Source organism: Setaria italica, chromosome VIII, assembly GCF_000263155.2.
Source record: "Setaria italica strain Yugu1 chromosome VIII, Setaria_italica_v2.0, whole genome shotgun sequence".
In the NCBI taxonomy this organism is placed as follows: domain Eukaryota; kingdom Viridiplantae; phylum Streptophyta; class Magnoliopsida; order Poales; family Poaceae; genus Setaria; species Setaria italica.
This window is the reverse complement of record NC_028457.1, coordinates 4,161,113-4,176,159: the sequence shown is the minus strand read 5'-3', so window position 1 is coordinate 4,176,159 and position 15,047 is coordinate 4,161,113. Positions and strand designations below refer to the sequence as shown.

Sequence of the window (15,047 nt, the reverse complement as noted above, 5' to 3'; positions counted from 1 at the left end):
ATATGATCGGTCGGAAGATAGACGCCATGACAGGCAGGGGGGCAGGACTGATCGATATGACTGGTCAGAAAACAGGGCCAACATTCACAGTCGGCTTGAAGAGATGGCCGACGCTCGGGTGACGGACGAGAACCCTTTAGGGCGCGAACCGGAGTGGGAACGCGCCAAGTCAGGGGGCAAATCAATAAACCCCAGATGGTGTCCCAACGGATTGACCAAATCTCAAAAACGAAGGATCCAACGTCTCCGCCAATGGGAACAACAGGAAGAAGAACAACAGAACAAGACGGACAAGAAGGAAGAGAGGCCTCGGGTATGGCGCCCCAAAAGAAACGACAAAGGGGACGACGAATCGACAGGTGATGAATCGGCAGCCGATATCGGCGTGGTTTTCATACTGCCGATGGAATTCATGACTCCGGCCGATCGACAGGATATGTCGGCGGTAGAAGAGAAGATGGCACAGTTGGCTTTGGAGCCAATGATGGCCACGTTCGAGAAGCCCGAGGATGACAAACGACAACACCTGAAGGCTTTGTTGCTCAAAGGACATGTCAACGGTCGCCCCCTCACGAGATTAATGGTAGATGGAGGAGCTGCAGTCAATATCATGCCATATGCCGTGCTCCGGAAGCTTGGGAAGAGCGATGATGACTTGACCAAGATAGACATGATGCTCAAAGACTTCGAAGGCGACGTGTCAAACGCTCGCGGCGCTCTCTGCGTCGACCTCACCATCGACAGTAAGACCCTTCCCACCACCTTCTTTATTATTAATGGCAAGGGATCCTACAACATGCTACTCGGCCGGGACTGGATACACGCAAATTGCTGCATTCCATCAAGAATGCATCAATGTCTTGTACAATAGGTCGGCAACAACATTGAGGTAGTCAACGCCGATTCCGCATACAGCATCGCGGCAGCCGACACGCAGCAGTGGAGCTACGAAACCGTCAGGTGCATATCCGGCAGAGTATGGGAGACCGATTTCCTGAAGGTCACCGATTTTGGCCTGCAGCTGATCCGAGCAGTCGGCTCCGAAGACTCAGAATAGATGGATCAGTTCACCTGAGAAGATGGGAAGCTAGGGTACGGGTTCACGTCGGCCGATTCATTAGAGATGATAGACTTAGGCGATGGTACCAAACCAAGGCCGACTTATATTAGTGCAAATTTAGACCCAGAATACAAATGTAAATTGACAAATTTGTTAAGAGAATTTAAGGGCATGTTTTGCTTGGGAGTATCATGAGATGCCCGGTTTAGATCGATCTATTGTTGAACATCGGCTACCCATAAAACCAAGGTATCGGCCGTACCAACAGCCTGCACGGCGCTGCAATCCTAAAATTCTACCAGACATAAAAGCTGAAATAACTCGGCTAATCGAAGCAAAATTTATTCGGTAATGCCGTTATGCCGAGTGGATCTCCAACATTGTACCGGTGTACAAAAAGAACGGAAAGCTACGCGTTTGCGTTGATTTCAGGAATCTTAATCAGGCCACACCGATGGATGGTTACCCCATGCCAACGGCCGATGTGCTGATCGATGCTGCCGCGGGACACAAGATTATCAGCTTCATGGACGGAAACGCTGGATACAATCAGATACTTATGGCCGAAGAGGATATATCCAAAACGGCCTTCAGATGCCCGGGGCACCTTGGTCTATTCGAGTGGGTGGTGATGACTTTTGGCTTGAAGAACGCCGGCGCCACATATCAGAGAGCCATGAACTACATATTTCACAAACTTATCGGCATTCTGGTAGAGATCTACATCGATGAGGTCGTAGTCAAGTCCAAAGGACATGAAGAGCATCTGGCCGATTTGCGAAGAGTCCTGGAGTGCACCAAGAAACACGGGCTTAAGATGAACCCCAATAAGTGTGCTTTCGTCGTATCCGCCGGACAGTTCTTAGGATTCATGGTGCACGAACGAGGGATTGAAATCAATCAAAAGACCATAGCGGCCATCAACAAAGTCGTGGCCCCGCAGAACAAAACCGAATTGCAGTCTTTAATCGGCAAGGTGAATTTCATCAGAAGATTCATATCTAATCTATCTGGGCGGATTCAGGCGTTCACACCACTGTTGAAGTTGAAGCCTGACCAAGAATTTATATGGGGGGAGGAGCAGCGCAAAGCATTGGAAGATATCAAGCAATACTTGGTCTCACCGCCGGTATTGGTTCCTCCTCAAACTGGTAAGCCGTTTAAGTTATACTTATCAGCCGATGAAAAGGCTATTGGGTCGGCTCTAGTCCAGGAGTTCGAAGGCAAGGAATGGGTAATTTATTATGTTAGTAGAAGACTTCTGGATGCTGAAACAAGATATCCTCCGGTGGAGCGGTTGTGCCTATGTCTTTACTTCTCATGCACCAAACTCAGGTACTATTTACTGTCGGCAGAATGCATGGTCGTATGCAAAGACGACGTAGTAAAATACATGCTATCACTGCCGATCTTGAAAGGATGAATCGGCAAATGGATCTTAGCTTTGTCAGAGTTTGACCTGCGGTATGAATCGGCAAAAGCCGTCAAGGGTCAGGTCATGGCCGATTTCGTCGCCCAACACTGCGGACCGGAGATTACCCTCGTAGAGCCGGCACCTTGGACTTTATATTTTGATGGGTCGTCATGTGGGGTCGGATCAGGAATCGGCATCGTTCTCATATCGCCTCGGGGGGCAAGCTATGATTTTTCTCTGCCGATAGAAGCCACCGCTACTAACAATCAAGCGGAGTACCGAGCTGTATTGAAGGGCCTACAACTATTAAGAGAAGTAAAGGCCGATTCTGTTGAAGTCTTCGGGGATTCCATGCTTATCGTAGATCAATTAACCGGAAGGTCCGAATGCAAGGACGACGTATTAAGAATTTATTACGAAGATTGCTTACAGCTCTTAAAAGAATTTAAATCGGCGGTAATCGAGCACATCCCAAGGGACCACAACGAGGATGCCAACAAGCTTGCCCAGCACGCATCTGGATATCGGCCAATTCTAGGCGCTATGGCTCTAAAACTCACGGCCGATGACTGGCGGAAACAAATTGCCGACTACCTGAAAGACCCGGCTAAAAAGGTGGAACGACGAGTACGTTTTCATGCTACTAAATACGTATTGCTCGAAGACGACCTCTTCTGCCGAATGATCGACGGTGTCCTACTCAAATGCCTGGGAACAGAGGAGGCCAAAACTCTAATGGGAGAAATCCATGAAGGAGTATGTGGAGCACACCAATCGGCCCATAAGATGAAATGGATGATCAGGAACAATGGGTACTACTGGCCAACGATCCTCGAAGACTGTTTCAAATATTATAAGGGATGCCAGGATTGTCAGAAATTCGGGAATGTCCAGCGTGCACCCGCATCGGCCATGAATCCCATTATCAAGCCATGGCCGTTCAGGGGATGGGGAATAGACCTTATCGGCCAGATTTACCCTCCATCAAGCAAAGGGCACAAATTCATTTTGGTGGCTACTGATTACTTTACCAAGTGGGTGGAAGCAATTCCGTTAAGAGCCGTGACATCGGCTATCATGGCCGACTTCGTAAGGGATCATATCGTCTATCGATTCGGTATTCCCCAGACTATAACGACCGATCAGGGAACAATGTTCACATCGGGTGAATTCGAAGAATTTACAACCGATATGGGGATCAAATTGTTGAATTCTTCTCTGTATTACGCCCAAGCTAATGGTCAGGCCGAATCCTCCAACAAAGGGATAATTAAGTTAATCAAAAAGAAAATCGAAGAGCAGCCGAAGAAGTGGCATCTATGTTTGACTGAGGCCTTATGGGCGTACAGGATGGCTTGTTATGGGGCCACTAAGTTATCTCCTTATCAGTTGGTGTACGGTCACGATGCAGTACTACCATGGGAATCAAGGGCGGGATCGAGGCGCATTTCGCTCCAGGACTAGTTAACGGCCGATGAATACTCATCGCTCATGAAGGGGGAACTCGATGACTTGGCTGGCCAGCGATTGAGAGCTTTGATAAGCATTGAGGAAAACAAAAAGAGAGTAGCCAGGTGGTATGATAAGAAGGTCAGAGTTAAACAATTTTCCCCTGGGGACTTGGTTTGGAAGCTAGTATTGCCGATTGGGTCGAAAGATCCTAAGTTCGGAAAGTGGTCCCCTACATGGGAAGGGCCGTATAAAATCGGCAGATGTGCTCCAGGAAATGCTTATATTTTGGAAACAATCGAGGGAGAAGAATTTACTAGGGCTCTGAACGGAAGGTACTTAAAAAGATACTACCCTAGTATATGGGTCAGAGCATAAGGGATTGACCGTAATACAATCACACATAGCCGATACAAAACGGTTCAAACACATAGTCGTCCAAATCGGCCGATGTATTCATTCGGTACGGATGATGGATTACACGGCCGACAAGATACAAGTCGCCCTTAGAACAAAAATATACAATAACTAATTATTCTTCTTTTTGCGCTCCCTCTCAGTTCGACCCAACTCTATCATAAGACGAAGGTACTCTTCCTCTATTTCCTTCATGGAAGCCTCCGCTTCGACTTGACGGGGGAGAGGGTGGCTTCGGTCCACCACCAGACGTGACGTCCCTGCCGCCATGTCTTCAAGGGCAACTTGCGGGGGAAGCGGATGACTCCTATCAGTTGGAGGTCGCCGGCGACCGTTGCTCTCCAGGAAGTCCAAGACCACACGGGCCTCCGCAGTGATGTGTTCTTGAAGTTCGTCACGATGAGCCCTGATCAGGTCCTTATCCTCTGACGACAACGGGTCATCAGAGTGTATGAGCTCAATGGCGCGTTCGAGCTCGGGGCTAAGACGCCGAGGCTGAAACAAAGAAAGATTAAAAAAGGGCATCCTCTTCCCGAAAGCTAAAAAGAGAAAGGGGAATCAAAGCCAAGGTTTCACCTGGTTGACAGAGGAGGAGGAAGCCGATGAAGACATGACAGAAGGTCGCGCCGACGAGAAGGGTGAGAGAATAAAACCGAAGCCAAACTGGTACTCTCGGAAGGAAGTGCCTAGGCCGGTACTTATAAGAAAAAGAGGCGTGGAAATTTGGTAAGGATGCGTCCCGTCGGAAATAGGAAAGGCAATAAGTGAAGGAGGCGTCGCGAAGGACGGTCAAACCAGTTATTAAAAGTTCGTACAAATAGTCAGTGCTTTTACAGATTACCCAGAAGGGTATCGATAGCCGCGATCGCCCGACGCCGGATCTGATCGGCAGAGTCCAGGACCCGTTGGTCTTCATCCGCCAATCCAGGGACTTCTGACGCACTACGGTGGAGCTTCAGGGCTTCGTGGGCCAAGTGCTGCCTCTCCTGTTTCAATTCGGCAATGACTGAAGGAAGTTCTTGGAGCCTTTTCTCTTCGGCGTTGATTGCCTTGGTCACTTGCTCCATTTCCTTGGCAAGCTCTGCCCTCCGGCGCTTGAGGTGGTCTATCTCACCGACGATCCCTGGGCGGGAGTCTTCCAGAAAATGGATACGCTGGTGCACCTCTTGAGCCTGACATTTGAAAGCGTCCTCCTCTTCACGAGTCTTGGCCAGCTTGGCGCGATCGGCCATGTGACGAAGGGCTCGGAAGACTTGGATCCTCATGGACTCAATAAAAGCGGCCGGTGCCAATGCTTCCTCCGCTTCTTCGGGCACTCGTCCGCTGACGTCACCAAACAGCTGACGAATCGGCAAAGCGTCTTCTACCAATCGGCCGATATCTCCTTGAAGAAGGGATCGGATGGAGGTAAGCTTGGCTCGGACATCGTCAGGGATGGAGCTCAGGGCGATTTGACGAGAGGCGACTTCTTCATCGTCGGAGAGGGCAACCGCAAAAGAGAAGAGGCTGTTGTCGGGGGTGTCTTGTTCCTGGAGATAATAAAGAGGAAAAATAAATCGGCTGAGAGTGGAAGCAAATCGGCTAAATAAAACCGGAATATAACTTACCACTTTGAAGCGAATCTCTTCATGTTGCATTTGGGAAGCCGTCATGCCTTGCTCAGGGGCTTGTACCATGGGTTCATCGGAAGAGGAAGACTCCACGATGATCGGCGCGGTGCTTGGACCAGCTCCATGAGAGAAGACCAGTGGTTGAGGAGCGCTTGGCGTGCCGATGACCTGTGTCAGAAGGTTGAATAAGTATACTATGCAAATACCAGGGAAAATCGGTGAAATAGTGCTATACCTCAACGGATGGAAGCGGGGGCGCGTCGATGGCCGATTGGGTTGCTGCTGATTGTTGTGTGTCCATGGGAGTGCTCTGTGCAGTCTAAGATAAGAAGGATTAATATCAGAACAACAATCGGGAGGAATAAAAAATAAGTTTACCTGAACGGCTTCTAACAACAATGACGCGGCGGCTGCCCCAGCTTGTGCGACGACTTGAGTATCGTCATCTTTGGTGGCCTGAGGGGGTGGCGCGGCCGGAGTCTCTGCCGGTACAAGCATAGGAGGATCCGCTGATTCTATATGGGCTCGGACTCGGCGACTGGTCTTCTTGGCGATTCTCTTCTGAGCTTGTTTCGATCGGCCGGCAATCACGTCCACGGACGGAGCATCATAGCCGATGAGAGGGTAGGAGGTGTATGGATGATGACTCTCTATTAGCCGACCACTCCGGCTGTGTGTTGGAGGAGTACGATTCCCGGCCTGAAGAAATAGTAAAACCATTAGTGTTCAGTCGCGTTAAGATGAGTAAAAATCGGCTAAGGAAAATACCTCGGCATTCGGGTCGATGTTGGCTGGATCCAGGAGGTTGCAGTATGCCGATGCCGAATTGCAGAAGAGGAATTGTTTCCAATCGGCCCACCAGAGTTTGAATGGCTGGACAGCAAAGGGAGCTACTATCCAGTTGTTCAGGTCAATGGTGTTGGAGTCCGGAATCCGGTCTCGTACCCGACTGTAGTCCAGACCGGTTGTTAGCTCATCTCTGAACTTGACTCGGCCAGCAAAATACACTTGAATCGGCAGCTGACCCATGCCGAACTGACGTGCTGCAACAGAGGGGTTGTAGATTCTTGGCTTGATTAACTCATCTTTGAGTTCTTCGTCGAATCGGCCAGTGCTTGAGTCGAAGCAGGTTGGGAGTTCAAAGATTGGATCATCCCGCTGATAAGGAAACCAAACGGTTGCATCTTCATTAAAGCCGTTGTAAAAGCATCGGAAGTACTCGGCTACTTTTGTAGCAGAATACGTGCAACTTGGAAAGGCCGATGCTGCTTCACCAAAAGACATGCATCGGCGACGATCGGTAGGATCTTCTGCCGATTCGATGTTGGGGAACATCATACGGTCCACCCTCTGCTGAGTGATCTTGCTCATATAGAGGTTCAGCCATAAGTTGATGAACCACCAGGGTCCGCCTGTATTTCCGATCGGCTCTCCCTTTGATAGTTTGATGCCGATTTGGTGGAGCATGTGGTACGCCGCCCCTAGCAAGTGTTTCCCAAGGGGAACACGGGTTCCTCCGGACAGTGCTTCGGCTAAAGCCTGGGTGTTGGTTGATGGGCCGGCTGCTCTTCCACAAAAGAAGTGTTTTTCTAACCACATCATTAAGAAAGCCGTGTGTTCCCTATTCTCAACAGACCCAGCTCTTTTATTACATCTGATGAATCCTTTCCACCCGCCGATTCCCCTTGTGTCCAGCCGATGTGACGTTGCGGCTAAAAGACGGAAAGGTGTGTCCGGGGAAGAAATGTCAAGGCCGGTCAACAGAACCACATCGGCCAGTGTTGGAGTCATAGGTCCATGACCAAATAAGAAAGCATTGAGGGCATCAGACCAAAAGTAAGAAGTCGCTATTACCAACGGCTCATTTCTCTCCATCTGGGATAAAGATAGGTTGATACACTGACCGATTTTGAGCTCATCCCATGAGACACTCTTCGACGCGGCTACCCGTTGGTACCACTCCCTCCAACCTGGGGTTTCATTTGGCCAGGACCTGAAAGTGCCCAACCAGTGATCCAGGTCCATGCCGGATTGTTTGAAGGGGATTCTGTGGGTTTCTAAATTGATAAGTTCTATTGGATCTGGGTTCCCCATAGGTCCGAGGCAAATAAGGCCGGGATTTCCCGTAAGATGGATAGTAATGCGATGCCTAACCGCCTAAAAAAGGAAAGGGGGGTGTAAAAAGGTAAGAAACAGATCTAAAGTAAATGCATTGCCGATAGAAGAAGGATTCGGTAATAACCTCTGGGATGAAGTTCCGTGTGGTCGGCGTGGTCGCCGGTGCAGATGCGGACGATGAGGCCGCGATGGGGATCGCCATTGGGATCTCCGATGAAGCTCCTTCTTCTGTCGATGGAGCAACTGCCGTCGCCACTACCACCGGAGGTGCTACTTCCGGAGCATCGCGCGCTGGAGAGCTGCCAGAAGGAGCCGCCATTGGAGGGGGAGAGAAGAAGTAACAGGAGGATGGCACTAGGAAGCTTCGGCGGCAAGGGAAAGGTGCTAAGGAAAGAAGAAGGCGCGCGCGCTGAGGAAGAAAGACGTGAGCTTGAAGATGAAGTGCGGGGTGAACCGCTATTTAAAGGGCGCCCGAAGAGGGGTAAAAATGGAATTTTTACCGCGCCGGCGTTTCGAGTTTTTCGGGAGTAGTGGTTGTCGTGGGCGCCCGTTTCGAAAAGATTGCAATCATCAGCTGGAAGACCGCGAAACGCAAGGATATTTTCATTGCGGCTATTTCGGAGGAGAGGTTAAAAAAGAATTTCGAAGTAAAAGACTATGTTTTACTCTGAAACTGGGGGGCATGTGTTGACGCCAAATTTCGTCACTAGTAAGATCGGCGCCAAGAAGAGAGGGAATTGGAAAAGTACAGTTGGGAATCGGCCGAATGGTGCTACAGTACAAGATCGGCTGATGACTTCTCCCTCGCTTCGGATCGTACGCGTCGGGGTCCCAATCGGTTGCCTTTTGCCGATAAGGAATCGGCCGATTAGGAGGTTGGTTTAATTGGGCCTGTATGGGCTTGGAAAGGAACAGAAGGATAAGGGGGAGATCAACCCATGAAGCGTATAGTAACCAACCTAGCACGAATCGTGCTTGTAAATATTCGTTTTCTATTTGAATTAGGGATAGAATTCTAGTCAGTTAAGGAGTCATCTGTACGGGGCTATAAATAGCTACCTTTGTAAATCTGTAATCATCAACAAATCAATACAACCAACTACTTTTTCCTCGTACTTACTTTCAAGCAGGCGACTTCGCCAAATACTTTCTCTTTTCACGAGTTCGTACGAGTTGGCAAAGCTGCATCAACCTGATCTCCGGCCAATCTTGTAAGTTCCGTTTACCGAATACATTCTAAGCTTTAACTTCGGGCGTATCGCTGTTGTTCCATTTAGATCTATTCACTAGTTATCGATATTTACTAGAATCATACGTTTTACCTGTTTTTCTAGTTTTATCACCAGTTATCCAGCTAGGAATCGGTGGTTTCGGCTTTTTTCACGTTCTGCTATTAAATTCATTTATTTTACATATTGCCGATTAGATCTATTCCTAGTGTTGTTGTTATAGCATTGTGTCGATTACTCCAGTAGTTTTCTATCTACAAGGCTACAGTGATCGGCTGTCTTATAGCCGATTTCTTTATTACGGCAAATCGGCCGATTCGCTGATAAGCTCTTTCGAGATCGGAAATTTAGCCGATCGTGATTTCTGGACCTGACACGTATTCTTCCTTGCCAATCAACAGGTCAGATTGGCTGGCACGCCGCGCGAACCGCACCAGGGCAATCACCCGAACAGGAGTTAAGCAGATTCTCCCGGGTCGTGTGTCAGACGCTGGGATTCGGTTGACCGATTTCTAGCGCCAACAGTTGTAATCTTGCCTTTTGCCATGCAATATACTTTCTTCTCATTATTTTTTGTGGGAAATATACGTGTCCGAGGGTCAGTGGGCTATTGTTGGATACTTCACTATAGCACAAGGATAAATAACCAAAAAAGGCTACAAAGAAGTTGATGCTTCTTGGAAAGTGATAGAGCTTGTTACATATGCAACCTTCCGCTCAACAGAGGTGATTCTCATGACAATGAGAAATTTATGCTATATTTAATTGTGATTTCAGCATATATTCCGTCATGATTAATTTTATTTGTTCAACCTCATGAAAAGGTTTTGAAAATTACTTCTGTTTCTTGATGCTAATACAATTATTCCATGACTCCCACTCGTCTGAGCTGTCAAAAACAAATACTAGGCAACTTTACCTCCTTTGTTACGGTCTTAACCTTTTTTCAGTTCTATCAACGGTTATATTCTTTCTATACACCCCACATAAACCTTACATGTTATTAATTGATGCGCTAGGCGGAGCAATACGGCCTATGAGCACCAAACTAGCTTCTTGAAACATTGCTAATGAGAACTATTCCATCATTCAGATACAGCTTCTGGAGCCTTAATTACAGGGATGGACCCAAGGGCGGATCAGGAGGGCCGAACAAGATTGAACCCCAACGAGTACCATGGCGTCTTGAAAGAGTCAAACTTAACCATGGAGATTGCATTGTGACATTTGAGTATTCCTACATGGACATCGATGGTGTCCGGCGCACGGGAGGTCCCCGAGGTGGGACACATGTTTGGAAATTTCATGAAGTGAGTGAATGGTCACTGCCTCTTAACATACATCTAAAATTAACTCTGCTAAAGTTTAGCACCTATCGTATCGGATGTTTGGATGCTAATTAGAAGTATTAAACATAGACTAATTACAAAAACTAGTTACATAGATGGAGTCTAATTTGCGAGATGAATCTATTAAGCCTAATTAGTCCATGATTTGACAATGTGGTGCTATAGTAACCATTTGCTAATGATGGATTAATTAGGCTTAATAGATTCGTCTCAAGAATTAATCTAGGGGTTCTGCAATTAGTTTTATAATTAGCTCATGTTTAGTCCTCCTAATTAGTATCCGAACATCCAATGTGACGCTGCTAAAGTTTAGCACCTAAGTATCCAAACACCCTCTAAGGATCATATATACACATGCCTATACCGATATGAAATTTTCCCTCCACTGTGTCTTGAAGTGTTTAGTTGTCGGCATATATAACCCGTAAACTATTTGTTTCCTAAAAGAAACACGTTAACTATTATTTGAGTTCACAGACTTTAAACTACTAGAATCATCACTTCCTAAATAGAAATTGTGATGTTTGAAAAGTTCATATATAAATATATCTTATTTAATTTGTAGGACAGTGTATGACATCATACCTTGCTATCCGAAGACTATATTGTAACTATTTATTGTCATCTATGGTTGCACAAGTTTTCAGCTGAAAATTATGAGAAGATAAATGCTATTAGGGAGTGAACTTCTGCAACGATTTTACTCTGGATTCGATCAATGCTGTGATAGCATTCACACATCCAACTAAAATAAATACTTAATTATTTTATATCTCTGATACACGATAACATTCATGTTTTAATTGCTATTTATTTTCCTTTTTTAGATCAACTTTGGACCCACGGAATATGTGAAAGAAATTGAAACGAATAAGTGCTCGTAGCCTAAGAGGGGGAGGGGGTGAATTAGGCAACTTAAAACCTTAACATATAGTTTCCACTACTTTTGTATCAAACTTAAACTAGATCGTGCTATCAAGATGTGCAACTAAGGTTGATCTAGTGTGAAACCCTCATTCCAAAATAAGTTTTGCAACCTAGAGCCAATCCTAGCAAGATACTGTACTAAAAAATTAAAGGCACACAAGTTGCAAGTATGAAATGAGGAAATATAAGAGGTGAGGATGAGGTGAGGCAAACTCTTGACACGATGATTTATCCCGTGGTATCGGTAGACACTAAGCTACCACTAGTCTACGTTGTTGAAGCACTCATACAAGAGTATTGCTTCCCGGTCACCAAGTCTCTTCTGGGACACCCCTTGACTTGTCACAAAGGCTCGGATTTTCTCTATCATTTGGATGTTTCAATACCATAGAATAATCCTTGATACTATGGCTTGGTCACTTGAATACCATAGATTGGATACTTGAATACCATAATTTGGGTATCAAGAATACTATGCTTTGGACCTTGCCATAGTTTGGTTTACATTCTTGGGACCTAGAAAACCTGGTTTACATTTTTGGACCTAGAAAACCTATAAGATATATGCTAAATAAAGCATTAGTCCCAATAACCTATATTATCACTCAATCACCAAAATCACAAACTAGGACTAACGAGCCATGTTCGCTGCAGACATCACAGGAACGGTTGGTCAATCTCAAGGTTTTACTGTTGTGACATCACTGAAATTCATAACAAATCTGAGGACATGTGGGCCGTATGGCAAAGAAACAGGCCGTACTCCTTTCAGCCTTCCTGAGAAGAAAAACGGAACCATTGTGGGCTTCTTTGGGAAGACCGGAGGATTGGTTGATTCCTTGGGCGTCTTCGTGCGCCCATGGCTATGAATCCATCCATGATCGATGTCTCTCGTTGAAATTACCAGCTGGGCATCCTCTCTCTCGTATCGATGATCCCTAATCCCTTTACTTTATTTTCCTTAATTTCACATCCTACTGCCAGTGCTTGTGATGAGAAATAAAGATGATGGATGCACCTCGTCATGCATCAGCTTGGTTTTATTCAATAAATAAAACTTTTAGCAGCATGGTTGTTTTTTTTTTATTTGCTAAATCTTCAGATGGATGATGATCCATATAGTTGATCCTGTGTTTAGTCACCGACTGTAATCGTGTTAATCTTGTACTAGTAGTTGTCGCGCTTTATTATTGCTCCTCTCTTCTCGCTGTAGCTAGCTATTTTACTGGTGCATGGAAATGCGTTCGTAGGAAGAACTTTTTTTAATTTTTAACCTTTTTTTTCTTTATTTTTAAAAATAACCTCAGCGGGGTTTTATTTGTGCGGCCTAACCCTTTTGGCCGCGCCAGACCGCCTGGCGCGGCAGGAACATGCTGCCGCGCCACATGCACTGGCGCGGCAGCCCCCTGCCACGCTGGCGCGGCGAGTCGCGGCGCCAGGCAGGCGCTGATGTGGGCGGGCCTTCGCCGCGCCAGCTCGCCTGGCGCGGCAGGGCCAACACTTAGACCGCGCGCCAGCTCCCTTCCTCCTCCCTCCCTCCTTTCTTCCTCCTCCAGAAACTCCCGAGCCCGAAGCTCCAGCGCCGCCCCCCGCCGCCCCACCCCCAAATCCACCCAAAATCCGGCGTTTTCGGTGGAGGAAAGTAGTGGGAATCGATCCCTGCTTCGTGTGGAAGGTATTCCCCTACTTATTCTCGTGTTTTACCGTTGCATTTGGTAGATCGGAGGATGTTTAGGTGACTTAGGGTTAGGTTAGTGATTTGAAATTTCAATGAAATGCAATGGTGTTTTGTGTTAGATGATACGTAGTTCATACGCAATTGAGTCTCTGCCCGCGATATTGACGTGTAGAACTTATTGATTTAAGGATATATTCATTGAATCGTATAGTGCAATGTATATGTGTATTTTTTGTTTGCAATATGTCCAATATATGTAATGTGTGTAGTTGATATGTCGAATATGTGCAATGTGTAGTGTATATGACATGGTGAAATGTTTGTATTTTGTAGATGGATCGTTTAGTTCGATTTTTTCATGGTGGTGTTGTGAAACAAAATGGGGAGTTAGAGAATATAAATGAGTCAATTGAAATATTTGATGGTCCTCCAAGTTTTAGTGATTTAGTTGACCGTGTAATGACGAAGTATGGATGTAGAGTGGATGAGATCAGTTTGAGAGGTCGTTTTGATTGTGGGAAAGCTAGAGCTCATTATGTTCTCATGAAGTTAGCATCCGATGCGAATTGGAAGCACTATAAGGATGTTGTGCACGAAGCTAATGTTGCATGTTTGGAGGTTATAGTCGAAATTGTTCGTATGCCTGGCCCAAATGTTGTCATGAGGGAGGAAGTGACGGTAGTGAACCATAATGGTACCCAGGAGTCAGAAATGTTGCATCACGTGTTAGGTGAAACAGAACGTGATTTTGACTTGGCTATTGCCAATGATGATTTTCCCAATAACATTTTTGAGAGGGATGAAGCAAATATAGATGTTGATAATGTCTCTATGGGTTCCGAAGATTGTGAATTGGAGGAAGATGGGGTAGTAGGTGAGGAGGTAGAGGAGGAATCACTATTTGAGAGTGGTGGGCATGAATATGAGAACGTCGGGGTAGAAAATGAAGAGGATGGACTGCAATTTGACACCGCAACCGTACATGATGTAGAAGGCATTCGTCGTATGGACGATTGTTTTTCTTACACCCAGTGTGAGTTGCGGATGTTAAAAGAACGTGATGTCGAACTGCCATCCGTTCCCAATGATAAGGACATAAGTATGGTTCACAAAGCAATATGTGAATCTAGTATGGTGAATGCCGAAGGGACGTCCATTGGTGAGAGTCCAGTGATTAAGAAGGGGATGAAGTTCAATAGTCTTGAGGAGCTGAAGTTTTTCTTGGCTGACTACGCGGTGAGGTTACATAGACCTTTTAGCGTAGTTCACTCTGACAAGAACTTAAGATACAATGTGATGTGCAAGCAAGGATGCCATTGGCGTGTATGGTCTCGGCTAATATCAAGCACCGGACAATGGAGAATTTCAAATGTTGTGCAACCGCATACTTGTCGGTCGTCACAGCCGAAGCAAGAGCATGTACAGTGCACAGCAAAGTACCTTGGACGGCGTATCCTAGGCATTATCCGTAAAGACAGCGAGACATCGGTGCCATCACTCGTGGAGTCCATCTTCATCTTTAGTGGGTACCGTGTGAAGTATTCGAAGGCTTGGCGGGCGAAGCAACACGCTGTTGCCCTGCTTTGGGGCGACTGGAAGGAGTCGTACGGCATGGTTCCTAGGGTACTCTCAGCTATAACCTACTACAATCCCGGAGTTAAATGGTGGATCGACTCATGTGGCATGATGGTTCCTGACAATGGAGTGTTGAAGCATATACTGCAAAGGGTATTTTGGTGCTTCCCTCAATGTAGTGAGGCATTTCAACATGCCATCCTGTGATACTGGTGACGGTA

At 46.5% G+C, this 15,047-nt stretch overlaps 1 pseudogene; it reads right to left on the bottom strand.

Annotated features, from left to right (window-relative positions):
* Positions 1 to 12,204: 12,204 nt before the first annotated feature.
* Positions 12,205 to 15,047, bottom strand: part of LOC101775501 — a 6,220-nt pseudogene continuing 3,377 nt past the window's right edge.